The 13,732-nt window shown below is 41.5% G+C and overlaps 1 protein-coding gene across 4 annotated transcripts in view; it reads right to left on the reverse strand.

The window, feature by feature from the left end:
• LOC134337223 (neurturin-like) overlaps positions 1 to 13,732 on the reverse strand; it is a 126,325-nt gene that overhangs the window by 98,584 nt on the left and 14,009 nt on the right. The window lies entirely within an intron of this gene.

Consider the following 13,732-nt stretch of genomic DNA (forward strand, 5'->3'; position numbering starts at 1 on the left):
CAGGGGAGATTCACTGTGATACCTGGAGTGGAGCATCGCAGTTACAAGTAGAGACAGGATAGGCTGGTTGGACTACCCTAGAGTGGGGGAGGTTATGGATGCCTTGAAAGAGGCTTCTAAAGGATGAGAAGGCCAAATAAAGAGTGAGGTGGCTAAGTGGAGAGAAGTCTCTACCAAAGGAGGTGTAAGGTGCTCCATCTCTCCAATAACCTGCAAGTTATCCTTGGACAAGGTGTAGCACCTGGTTAGCCCCCAGATCAGGATCACATAAAGCCATGGGAGCAGGTGGTGGATGGTCATACGAGCAGCTGGTGCATATCACAATGCCTGGCTGTGCGACCACGGACAACAGGCAGACAATCTCTGAAGAGTATTGATCATGGCTGGGGTTACTCATCTTGTAAAGGCACTGCCCGGAAGAATGCCATGGCAAACCACTTCTGTAGCAAAATTTGCCAAGAACAATCATGGTCACGGGACAATGATTACCTACATCATACAATATAGCACATAATGATGATAATGATGAAATAAGGAGAGAAAAAAATATTCCTGTGGTGGGGATGTCTAGGACAAGAGTCATAGATTTCAGATAAGAGATAGAAGGTTAATAGAGAATGTTAGAGGTATTTTATTTCACACAGAGGGTGACTGAATGTGGAATGCACTCTCTGAAGAGGTAGTAGAGGATATTTAAGAAGTATCTAGTCATGTACAGTACTTGAATTGCCAAGGTATAGAAGATAACAGACCAAATGCCGGTAAATGCAGCTTGTGTAGGGAGGTACAATTGGTGACATGAATACGAGGGGCCTAGGGGCCTGCTTCTATATTCCATGACTCTCAATACAGCAAGAGCAATGGGCTACATCAAGGAGAACAAATTACTGGAGCTTCTTTGTTATATAGCTGCAAGTTTCTTTTGCTTATACAGTCAATACTTCCAAGGATGAGAGCTTCCAGTTTACAAAGAGATTTTGATTGACATGTGGAACCAGGAGTGAGAGGTAGCTGCATTTCATCCACTCTTTGAAGGCTTGGGAACACAATCCCCACGGACACACTGCTTTTAGGTGGCTACTCAAGGGAGTAAGGTTTAAGTCCTTTCTCTTGAAGCAGAGTCTCTGCTCCTTTATATACGAGCTGCAAATCACAAAACCTAAAAGATAACATCCCTATTGTAATACAGTATATCCTTATATCCTCCTAGACAGAGTGGGAGTGAAGAGGATGCTTCCTTTGGTGGGGAATCTAGGACTAGAGGACATAGCCTCAAAATAGAGGGACATCCATTTAGAACAGAGACAAGAAGGAGTTTCTTTAACCAGGGAGTGGTGAGTCTGTGAAATTCATTGCCACAGGTGGCTGTGGAGGCCAGGTCACTGGATACATTTCAGGCAGAGGTTGATAGATTCTTGATTAGTTAGGGTGTGAAGTGTTATGGGTACATGGCAGGAGATTGGTGTTCGGGAAATGGATCAGCCATGATGAAATGGCAGAGCAGACTTGATGGGCCAAATAGCCTAAATCTGCTCCTGTGCCTTATGCTCTGATATTAGCATTTACGTCCTGATAAAAGGTCTCGGCCCAAAACGTTGACTGTTTATTCTTCTCCATAGATGCTGCCTGGCCTGCTGAGTTCCTCCAGCATTTTGTGTGGATTTCCAGCATCTGCAGAATCTCTTGTGTTCAGATATCAGCCTTTTGGAATGACCTTGTAATTATCTAATTGAATGGTGGAGTAAGTTTGAGGGATATGCCTCTGCTTTATTTATGTTCCAAAAAATTAGCATCAGTGTAACAGTCATAATGTTCAGGGTCCACAAGGCACAAACGTTCTATTGCATTAAGTAGGAGAAGATGTTACTTCAAAGTTCAAAGTAAACATATATGTGACTATATACAACCCTGAGATTCATTTTCTTGCAGGCATACTCAGCAAATCTATAGAATAGTAACTGTAACAGGATCAATGAAAGATCAACCAGAGTGCAGAAGACAACAAACCGTGCGAATACAAATATAAATAAATAGCAATAAATAATGAAAAAGAGATAATGAGATAAAGAGTGCTTGAACGTGAGATCATTGGTTGTAGGAACATCTCAATGATGGGGCAAGTGAAGTTGAGTGTAGTTATCCCCTTTTATTCAAGAGCCTGATGGTTGAGGGGTAGTAACTGTTTTTGAACCTGGTCGTATGAGTCCTGAGGCTCTTGCACCTTCTACCTGATGGCAACAGCGAGAAGAGGACATGTCCTGGGTGGAATCCACTACTTATTGTAGGATTTTCTGTCAGAGGCACTGGTGTTTCCATACCAGGCTGTGATGTAGCCAGTCAATATTCCAGCATGTCATACATAATTTAGAGATTAAAATTTTGAGTATGTGGAAAGGTCAGTATGAAACTGCTCTTTGGGATTAAGAAATAAAACAACATAGCAATTATGAAACATTTATCAATCTCTTTTTAGATATCTATTAGTAAAGTACAACATGCCTGTTTGTTCACTGACATGTCAGATAGCTACCAATCTCAGCATGGCTGCCAAAAAATATTACAAATAGTCAGCTCCAGCAGGGTTGTTGGGAAAATAAGAAGGCAAGGCAATTTCATCTGGTGTCAATCATCTCCAGCTGGAGGGTAATGTTGGCATCGTTCCAATAATTGCATCAAAGTGTGATGTGAAGGGAGAAATAACAGTCAAATTGGTAGTCAGTGACGTTATGAGCAATGAGTAAGAATAGGGAAAACTTGAGGATTAATTCCTGGCTTGTAAGAGACCATAAAATAATAAAGTACAGATAGAGGCCCTTTTGCCTATTAAGTCTCTGGTGTCTCTTTTTCAGACCTATCCAATTAAGCCCCTGTATTTTCCAATAGTTCTATGTTTTTAACAGCACTTTCAAAGATCACTTTTTTGCTATATGCATTGTTTCAGAATTGTACCATATGGTTTATATTTACTCTCCTCAGTCATCCCACCAAAGTGTACCTCTCCACATTTCCCTGTTTCAAATTTTATTTCCTATATGTCTGTTCAATTATCAGGTTGTGTACAGTACTGTGCAAGTCTTAGACATGTATATATAACTAGGGTGGCTATTGTACAGTACTACAGTACTACAGTACTCTATTGGTCAATGTGGAACAGAGAGTGAGTCTGTAGATCTGGAAGAAGCAAGGAGCATTGGGGCAAGGTGTGGAACATGTGGCAGAGGTGGGAGGTGGTGCGGGTGCAGATACAACTAGCCCTGAGACACCAGGCAAGATCATATGATTCTAAACAATTGGTTAATTGATCTCTACAGAATGTCTCTCTGGTGCTTCCCACCCCCTACCCTCTCCCTTTCCCTTTTCCCCAACCACTACCTCTCCCTGCCCCCTTCAAACTCTCAATCCACAATAGAGACCCATATCAGAATCAGGTTTACCATCACTCACAGATGTCATGAAATTTGCTTTTTACAGTAGCAGCAGCAGCAAAGTGCAATACGTAAAATTACTACAGTACTGTGCAAAAGACAGGCACCTCAGCCACATACACAGTATGTTCCCAACACTCCTGTACAGTATTGCATGTCCTCCTTAATAATTTGCTATCCTTTGATGGGCTACAGTTTTTCTGGCATATGTGTTGTCTGAAATGGAATTCACCTCCATCCAGACTATCATAAAATAGGCTTAAGATCAAACCTCTGTAGTTTACACCAGACTGAAAAACAACTGTTTGCCACTCCACATCTTCCTCGTGCTTGGATCTCTGCTGCTGCTGTTGCTTGCTGCCCTGTCACGTCCATTATGTGGCACTCTTTCAAACATACTTTGTCCATATTTAAAACATCAGCCACACTACTTTCTTAATCCTTTCCATTACTTCATCAGAGAATTCAAACAAGCTTATTAAACAGAATTGGTCTTGAATGTACTTATTAGCACAGACCTTTCCAAAGATGTGTTTGTTATAGTTTATTATCTCAACAAGTTTTCCCACTATCTCATTACACTGACTAGTCTGTAGCAGTTGAGACTGCCTCTCTCCCCTCAACCGTGGCTGCAACATTTCATTAGTGATGTTCCATTCCCCCACCCAAGTACAAGGAGTAACGATTGAAGGTGTCCCAACCTGGGATCATGAGATATTGGGTGAGGGCTTGCTAAAGTGGTAATGGCCTTCATAAATGTCACTGAGTACATGGAGACCCATAGTGAAGAACAGCAGTCTCTGAAATCAGATCCTAGCATATCTCAGGAGTGCAGGAAAAGGGAAAGAAATACAAACCCCATTTCCAGAAAAGTTGGGATATTTTCCAAAATGCAATAAGAACAAAAATCTGTGATATGTTAATTCACGTGAACCTTTATTTATCTGACAAAAGTACAAAGAAAAGATTTTCAATAGTTTTACTGACCAACTTAATTGTATTTTGTAAACATACACAAATTTAGAATTTGATGGCTGCAACACACTCAACAGAAGTTGGGACAGAGGCATGTTTACCATTGTGTTACATCACCTTTCCTTTTAATAACACTTTTTAATCGTTTTGGAACTGAGGATACTAAATGTAGTAGATTTGCAATTGGAAATTTTGTCCATTCTTGCTTGATATAAGACTTCAGCTGCTCAACAGTCCGTGGTCTCTGTTGTCTGATTCTCCTCTTCATGATGCGCCATACATTTTCAATAGGAGATAGATCTGGACTGGCAGCAGGCCAGTCAAGCACACGCACTCTGTGTCTACAAAGCCACGCTGTTGTAGCCCGTACAGAATGTGGTCTGGCATTGTCCTGCTGAAATAAGCATGGATGTCCTGGGAAGAGACGTCACTTTGATGGCAACATATGTCTCTCTAAAATCCTATTATACGCCTCAGAGTCAATGGTACCTTCACGTACATGCAACTCACCCATGCCGTGGGCACTGATGCACCCCCATAGCATCACAGATGCTGGCTTTTGCACCTTTCACTGATAACAATCTGGATGGTCGTTTTCATCTTTGGCTCGGAGAACTCGACACCCGTTTTTTCTGAAAACTAACTGAAATTTGGACTCATCTGACCACAGCATACGGTTCCACAGTCTTTCGGTCCATCTGAGACGAGCTCTGGCCCAGAGAACTCGCCGGCATTTCTGCATAGAGTTGATGTATGGCTTCCTCCTTGCGTAATACAGTTTCAAGTTGCATTTCTGGATGCAGCGACGGACTGTGTTGAGTGACAACGGTTTTGCGAAGTACTCCCGAGCCCAGGTGGCTATAATTGTCACAGTAGTATGACGGTTTCTTAGGCAGTGCTGCCTGAGGGCTCGAAGATCACGTGCATTCAACAGTGGTTTCCGACTTTACCCTTTACGTACTGAGATGTCTCTGAATTCTCCGAGTCTTTTCACAATATTATGTACTGTAGATGTTGAAAGACCTAAATTCTCTGCAATCTTGCATTGAGAAATGTTCCTTTTGAACTGACTAACAATTCTCTCATGAATTTTGGCACAAAGGGTGAGCCATGACCCATCCTTGCTTGCAAAGACTGAGCCTTTGATGGACGCTACTTTTATACCCAGTCATGATACCTCACCCGCTACCAATTAGCCTGCTTAATGTGGAGACTTCCAAACCGGTGTTACTTGAATATTCTGTGCACTTTTCAATCTTATTTTAACTCTGTCCCAACTTTTGTTGAGTGTTACAGCCATCAAATTCTAAATTTCTGTATGTTTACAAAATACAATTAAGTTGGTCAGTAAAACTATCAAAAATCTTTTCTTTGTACTTTTGTCAGTTAAATAAAGGTTCACGTGAATTAACATATCACAGATTTTTGTTTTTATTGCATTTTGGAAAATATCCCAACTTTTCTGGAAATGGGGTTTGTATATTAAAAATATTGTGTTAGTCTCGCTCGGGTTCCAGGCAGCCTGCTGTCCACTGAAGACATGGCAAAGGCCTAGGTAAATCAACAGATCAACATTTATTAGTATTCTAATCATAATTTACAGAAATCATTACCAATGATGTCAATATTCCATAACACAACTCTCAGCAGCTGCCAGCATTGGGAGTGGAGGGTGCTGTTGCTTTAGGGGACATGGTGATGAATCCATAAACAGAATAGTATCATGGTATAAAAGTTTTTCTTTCTTTTCTTTTTTGACAGGCAGCAAACAAAATCCTGATTCTTCCATCCCATTAGCTCTTCAAACAAGACTCAGAAAAGTTTAAGGTATCCAGAACTCCTCTTGTAGTGTCCTTTATTCATCTCACAGATCTTCTGGAGAAGTAACATGAGCACCTTGCTCTCGGTGGACTTTGATGTCAAAGTGATTGTGACAAATAGCCTCCAATGATAAAAAGCCAGATGGGACGGTAGCTGACCCAAAACTACCACATTAGCCAGAGGGGATGTATGTGACAATGAATGAGCAAGCCTGCCCCTTCACCTCTGGAAGTTGGTTTCAAATTCAGTCAGACAGATGAGAAAGTTTCCTATTTTCTCCTTTCTATGAATACTAAAGATCAAAAAGAATTCAAATCAATTCATTGTGGAAATGCATCTGCAGTGAAAACAGATGCTCAAAGCAGCTCATCAAATTGAGACACAAGAGAATGTCACACTAAAATAAATCGGAAAATGTTGTAAATGTTCCGCGGGACAGGCAGCATCTGTGGAGAGTGAGAAAACGTAAGTGTTTCAGCCAATCGTTTCTGCCCACGATGCTGTGAGTTGAGCAGATGGAACGTGAGTTTAAGTTGATTGGAGGCAGATGTACTCTGCTGAAAGTGCAGGTGACACTGCCAAACGACTAACATCCAAAACTCAGAGGTAGAGGGTGGGCTGAGTGGTCTTTGGTGTACTTGGTATGTCTCAGTAACTAGAAGTCTGATTACCTCTGACTTCATGGTCATTGAAGAGTGGTCATGTCAGGATATTTAGATATGGTTGTGGAAGTCATGGCTTAAGACCATTCCTATTGTTAAACTTATTTAAATCACAACACCACCCAGTTCCCTCAACAAACACCTTCTGCAGTCTCCAGAGACTGTGAAGGGTCACCTCTGCCACAATTCAAGCCCCGGCCTTATGTCCAGCCACCTACCCTCTTTTAGCTGGCATTAATAATGTGGTGTCAAAGTACAATTAATGCAACTTCTCATTGGTAATGAAAATAATGTCACAGATAATATTAACACTAGGCTCAAGGGGGACACATTCAGAAGCTCTGAGGATTGGCGTGGTATGCTGAATTCCTCGAGAAATCTTTCTGTTGCAATTCTGTATACTGGTAGTAACAAGTTGACTACAATGTACTTCTCAATGAATAAATGCTTCTCTCTGTGTCCCGACCCAGAAAACACTGGAAACATATAATAAATAGAAGTGCTATCCAAATTGAGTCAGCTGAGAGCTCAGAAAATGAAAACAATTCCATTAAAGCTTGTCGTTCGCCAACTATTTCATAACAATGCCCAAAGGAAAGTGGTGCCCCTTCATGAGACTTCCACCATGCAGTCATTTAATTTGGGCTTTTATTATCTGCAAACCTGCAGAATCGACTACCCCTTCAAAAGGAGCTAGAATCAACTAAAAGGGCAGTCATAATCGTCATACTGTAGGTTATCCAGTGACAGGGAGGTTCACAAGCCAGCAAATTTCCCAGTTCTCGTTTGCTGAAAAGTAATGAAGTTCTTTTCAGAGGATTCAGCTAGCTTTGCCACAATATGCAGAAGAGTTTCCCACCTCCTGCCTCAGTGGTGCAACGTGATGTTTCAGCTGTGTTCATAATTCTTGACTGCACGTCGAAAATTTCCCCTACTCCCCAGTGGAAATACAAAAGAGCAGCACAGATTGGAGATAACCCCATATATAGCATATGTGACACTAAATGAGTCAAAACTATCATTACCACTTCCCATAGCATCCCATAGCATGGCAGATCATAAAACATAGAGAATATGGATATAACAACACAGAAACAAATCTAATTCTTAGAGCATGCAGAGGCATTAATATAATGATAAATGATGCTCTACTTTAACTCTCTCTATCTATCTCTATATCCCTTGATACCTAACATACAGAACCATATCAAGCCCACTGTTGCAGGGTTGCAGGAGGGACCAACTGGGTGAGGAAGCACCTGTGGAAGGAAATTAGATGGTTAATGTTTCAGGTTGAGACCCTTCACCTGGACCTGAGACATCGACTGCCCTTTTCCCTCCACAGGTGCTGCCTGATCTGCTGAGTACCTCTAGCATTTTTTGTTTTTTTTAAAGCTCCAGATTCCAACTTCTGCAGTTACTTGTGTCCCTATCAAAGCCAGCCTTGGGTATAAAAACAGAAGCCATTGAAAATGCTCAGCAGCTCCAGCAGCAAGACAGGTGAAGAGAAACCTCTGAAGGATCTCAGCCCAAAACTGAAGGATCTTGCCTGGCCAGCTAAGTTCCTCCAGCACTTTGTGTGTGTTGTAGAGAAACCAAACTGGCATTTGAGCTCTAGCAGCTTCGGGAACAACACCGGTTTGTGTGCCCTGGCAAGTTGCAACCTTCTGAACTCAGTATCAAATCCTCCAACTTCAGATAATTCACTCGTATTTTCTGTCTCCATCAGATCTGATTATTTCTATCAGTCATCATTCTGTGAGTTTTGCTCAGCTTTTCTCTTTCCTTCAGTTTTGTCTGACCTGTGGGAACACATCCCACAACCCTGCTGTTAGCAACACGAAACGCAAAGAAACATCATCTGATTCTCATTGCTCTGTTCACTCATTTGGTCTCACCCTACCAAAAATAGACCCTTGGTGTTGCTCATCCTTTGCTTACCTTCTCTACTATGGAAGACTAATTTCATTTTTCACTCCCCAATCCTGATGAGAGGTCTTGGACCTGAAACTCTGTTTCTCTTTTCACGATGCTGCCTGATTCTGTGGTGCAGTTCAAACATTTTAGGGTTTTATTTCAGACGTCCAGCATCTGCAGTTTTGTTTTGATTTCCAGTCTTGAATATGCTTCAATGTTCAACATCAACATCCCTCTAGGTTAGACAATTCTATACTCTATTCTTGGTTGGAGCAACTGTAATGAAAATCAATTTCCCTCGGGATCAATAAAGTATGCCTATGACTATGACTATGACTAATTCCGAAGATTCACAACCACCAGTCAAGAAATTTCTCGTCCTCTCCAAGCGGCCAGCATCTAGCCTACAGCCTAGTCTTCAATCCTCCTGCAAATAGAAGCCATTGTACAGCATTCAGTCCGTCCATGCAACTAACTATCATACGGTTCAGATAGATCACCTCTCATTCATCTTAATTTGCAATCCAATTCAACCTTCCTCTATTGGACAATCTTTCCATGCTTGGAAGTAAGTCAGTGAAATTTCTGTTGCAACATCGACTAGGCTAGTATATCTGAAAATATGGAGGTTAAAACTGATTACAGGATGCAGGTCCTATCAATACACTGTATTTCCATACAAAACTCTCTTACTCTTATATTTCAGGCCGCTTACGATAAAGATCAATTTACTATTTGCCACCTAAGCCAGTTGTTCTAGGTGGATCTAAATATATTTTCATTCAAGTACAAGGACATAGATTCTTTTGAGCATCAACTTAAAGTTGTTTCTTGCTCTATGGATCTACATTGGATTCTGATTAATTGGGCCATCGGTTAATTGAAGCAGCCGTTTATTTGGAGCATCTCTTAAATAACAAAAACAAATCAAGAAAATAGCTTTGTTTATTTGGGACTCGACGCCGTTTAATTACGTCAGGAGCTCATTGCCGAATATTTCCTAGCTAGCGTCAGTCATGTGCACTTTTGTAGCCATTAGACACTTCACCATGTTTAGAGCAAACAGTTTTTAAATAGCATCAGTTGTAATCATTTCTGTTCAAAAAGCAGTGGTTTTTGTCTCCAGTAGTTGGCTAGAAATGAGCAGTAAGACAATTTAGAACTGTTTTGCTCACTGCGGATTCAAACATGAATGCTTGAATGCTTGAAATGCCAGAAACGGCCAGGAGTGAGAATGAAATGATTTCACTTCTTCAACAAGTTTGGAACTATGAAGAACTTGAAGGTATCGACGATCATCTTGAATGTTATCTTTGGTCCCCACTGGACCAATTTATTGTTGCAAGGTTGCTCAGTCAGGCATGTATACCTTAAAGTACAAAGGTAAGCATTGAGGTACAAAAAAATACAAAATGTGCACTAAAAAGTAATAGAGCAAAATACAGGTGTGCAATGAAACCATATACTTATGCAGTTAAGGAGGAGGAGTTGTAGAGTCTTATAGCCACAGGGAGAAAGGATCTCCTGTGGCGTTCAGTGGTGCACCTCTGCTGAATCAGTCTGTGACTAAAGGTGCTCCTCTGTTTGCCCAGTATGTCATGGAGGGGTGAGGGGGATTGTCCATAATGCTCCATAGCTTCTGCAGCATTCTCCTGTCCGACACCACCACCAGGGAATCCAGTTCCACCCCCAGATCAGAACCAGCCTTCCGGGCGAGCTTATCTTCTTGACGTCAGCTGCTCTCACCCTGCTGCCCCAGCAGACTACAGCATAGAATCTCTTCTGTTCTAAAGGAAACTCTATTTTAATCTACAGAGTCCAATTGACAATTCTCAGAAAGAGCAGCAAACGGTGCATTATCGAAGCTTGGGGAACATCAACTCAGACCATGAGAGGCCTGCGTCGGGCATTTTCATGCCTTACAAGGCGCAGATTGGAAGTCTGTGTGGGGCGCCACTACTCGCACAGACTAGAGCAATGTGTGATTAAGTGCCTTGCTCAAGGGCACAAACACGCTGCCACAGCTGAGGCTTGAACTATCGACCTTGAGATCAATAGACGAATGCCTTAACCACTTGGTCACGTGCCCAACACAAAGCTTGAAGCTTGAGGTGACAAAAATTTTTTTGCTACTGAACATAAAACTTTCTACATCATAGAGATGTGGGCTGGAAGGTTTTCTGGCCACTGTAAATTGCCACTGGTGCACGGTGAGTGGTAAATTATGGAGGAGTTGATGACAACGAGGAGAGAAGAGAAAAAGTGAGATTAATATAGGATTTAGTATGAATGGTCAGTGCAGATTTAATGACCCAAAGAGCCCTGTACATCTTTTATGACTCTATGACTTCATCCAATTCTTGATTCTGTGAGTTTGTTGGAGAGGTTTTTGTGCAGCAAGACTGCTATAAACTCGTGTACTCTACTAGGCTATATAAATCAGGGCAGATTTAGAATCAGGTTTCTTGCCTTCAGCTGCAACAGAACTGCACATTGACCCTCAACATCAAGGCTCATAATACAGAATTACCACTTGAATAAGGTAAAGGAGGATACTTCAAACAGAACCTACAGACAGGAGAAGAGGAAATTAACAAGGAGGTCAGGGAAAAGGATGAAGAAGAGAAATAACTTGAAGTTGGTTTCCTTTCCATTCAATAATGTAATGAGCTTTGTTGTAACAATGAGATATTTTCACACACTTTGCAAAAGCCTGTAAAAATTCAGAAGGTGGGAGGTGTCCATGTAGTGCTGCAGACACACGTACAAACCACCTGCCACCAGCTACTCAGTACCATACTTGTTGTATCAGTTCCACTTCCACAAGCTTCTCTTTAAAGCAGGAATCTGCACCTACGGCTTTTGAGTACAGCAAGTATGGGAAGCCCTTTCCATCTGGTTTTACATGTGAGTTGCTGAACAAGGCTAGTTGCCATGATACATAGTCAACAGCTCTAAAGTCAGTGCTATGTGAAGTAGCTGCAATAACAGCGACAGAATTGAACCCGTGAATTTTGTAATATTCGTTTGTTGACATTAAAATCAACTGAAATAAATAATATTGTAACATTACTTATGTCAGCTTATAGTTCTGGTAGAAGACCTCGTGATGGTGAGTGAATGGCAGCTGAAAAACTCACAGCTTGGCCACCACAGTAGCGTAGAAGTTCAGGTTTCCCCCGCTATCCGAAGGTAGAGAGTTCCTACGAAATCATTCGTAAGCCAAAATGGCGTAAAGCGAAGAAGCAATTACCATTAATTTATATGGGAAAAATTTTTGAATGTTCCCATACCCAAAAAATAACCTACCAAATCATACCAAATAGCACATAAAACCTAAAATAACACTAACAATAAGCAAAAGCAGGAATGATATGATAAATACACAGCCTACCTAAAGTAGAAATAATGTACTTACAGTGAGGTTTCACTTAACAGAATTGGGAAGATTGAGCCAAAACCGATTTGTAGGAAAAAAAATCAGCACCTACACGCGTGCAGACATCACACATGCGCACATACACGCATGCGCATATACACCTGGCTGCACAAGGTTTCATGGTCATGGTAGTCTTTCTTGGGGTAAACACAAGTTTAAAGCGGGCGTCTTTTTTGTAAAAGTGAAAATCCTCTTCTGGTTAGCGAAAACAGGTACTAATGTAGGTCTTTCATAAAAGCGAAATGTCGTAAAGCGAACATTCGGAAAGCGGGGGACACCTGTTAGTGCAAGGTTATTACAGCTTGGGGCATTGGAATTCAGAGTTCAATTCTGGCATCCTCTGTAAGGAGTCTGTATTTTCTCCAGATGCTCATGTTTCCTCCCACAGTCCAAAGACTGGTTTGAAGGTTAATTTATCAAAGTAAATTCTCCTGTCATTAGGCTAGGATTAAGTCAGCTCAAGGGGCCAGAAGGCTCTATTCCATGCTACATCTCAATAAATACATAAATAAAATAAACTGTTCAACATTGAAAGCCATGCTCCTTGAAGCAAAACTGGAAAACATGACTGGGCTGGATAGAATGGAACTGAAATGTCATCATTTACCAAGAGCTGGTAAGGAGCAATGTGAACCTTTACCTAAGGTGTGTGACTACCTCTTGCATTATTACAGAGAATCTCCATGAAGACCCAAGTCCATTGGATCTAGCAAGGCAAAAGTAAATGGAATATGTGCAACAAACAATCAGCACCAGTTCTGATGCAAAGTTTTCACCCAAATCATTGACAATTCCTTTTCTCCAGCTGCCTGATCCACTGAGTTCCACCAGCAGATTGTTGGCTACTCAGATTCCAGCAACTGCAACACACATCAAAGTTGCTGGTGAACGCAGCAGGCCAGGCAGCATCTGTAGGAAGAGGTGCAGTCGACGTTTCAGGCCGAGACCCTTCGAAGGGTCTCGGCCTGAAACATCGACTGCACCTCTTCCTACAGATGCTGCCTGGCCTGCTGCGTTCACCAGCAACTTTGATATGTGTTGTTTGAATTTCCAGCATCTGCAGAATTCCTGTTGTTTGCGTTTAAATTCCAGCAACTGCAGTTTCTTCTGCCTCCTAAGTGACAAGATAAGTGAAGAAATACTTATGAGATGATATTATTTTTTCATGCGTGGTACACAGGAACAAGTGAGACAGCAATGTAAATGCAGGGAGATGGTTGATTACTCATATTCCCAAAATTCAATTTGATATAACATGCAAGCTTCCCAGAGAAGATACCATTTCATAAGCCAATTAGGGAGGAGAGTTTTGGCAAAATTAAGGACTGAACTTTTTGATGACAGCTTTATGAACAGAGCTCCAGTCAATTCGAAGAATCCAAGAAAGTCAATGGAGCAGATTTTCAATCCAGCCACCTTCTGGATACAGAGTTGTTTGTGAATGTTGTTCATGACAAGCCTTGGGGAATTGCTAACTGCCAACAACCAGCCAA

This window comes from Mobula hypostoma, chromosome 24 (genome assembly GCF_963921235.1).
Source record: "Mobula hypostoma chromosome 24, sMobHyp1.1, whole genome shotgun sequence".
Classification (NCBI taxonomy): domain Eukaryota; kingdom Metazoa; phylum Chordata; class Chondrichthyes; order Myliobatiformes; family Myliobatidae; genus Mobula; species Mobula hypostoma.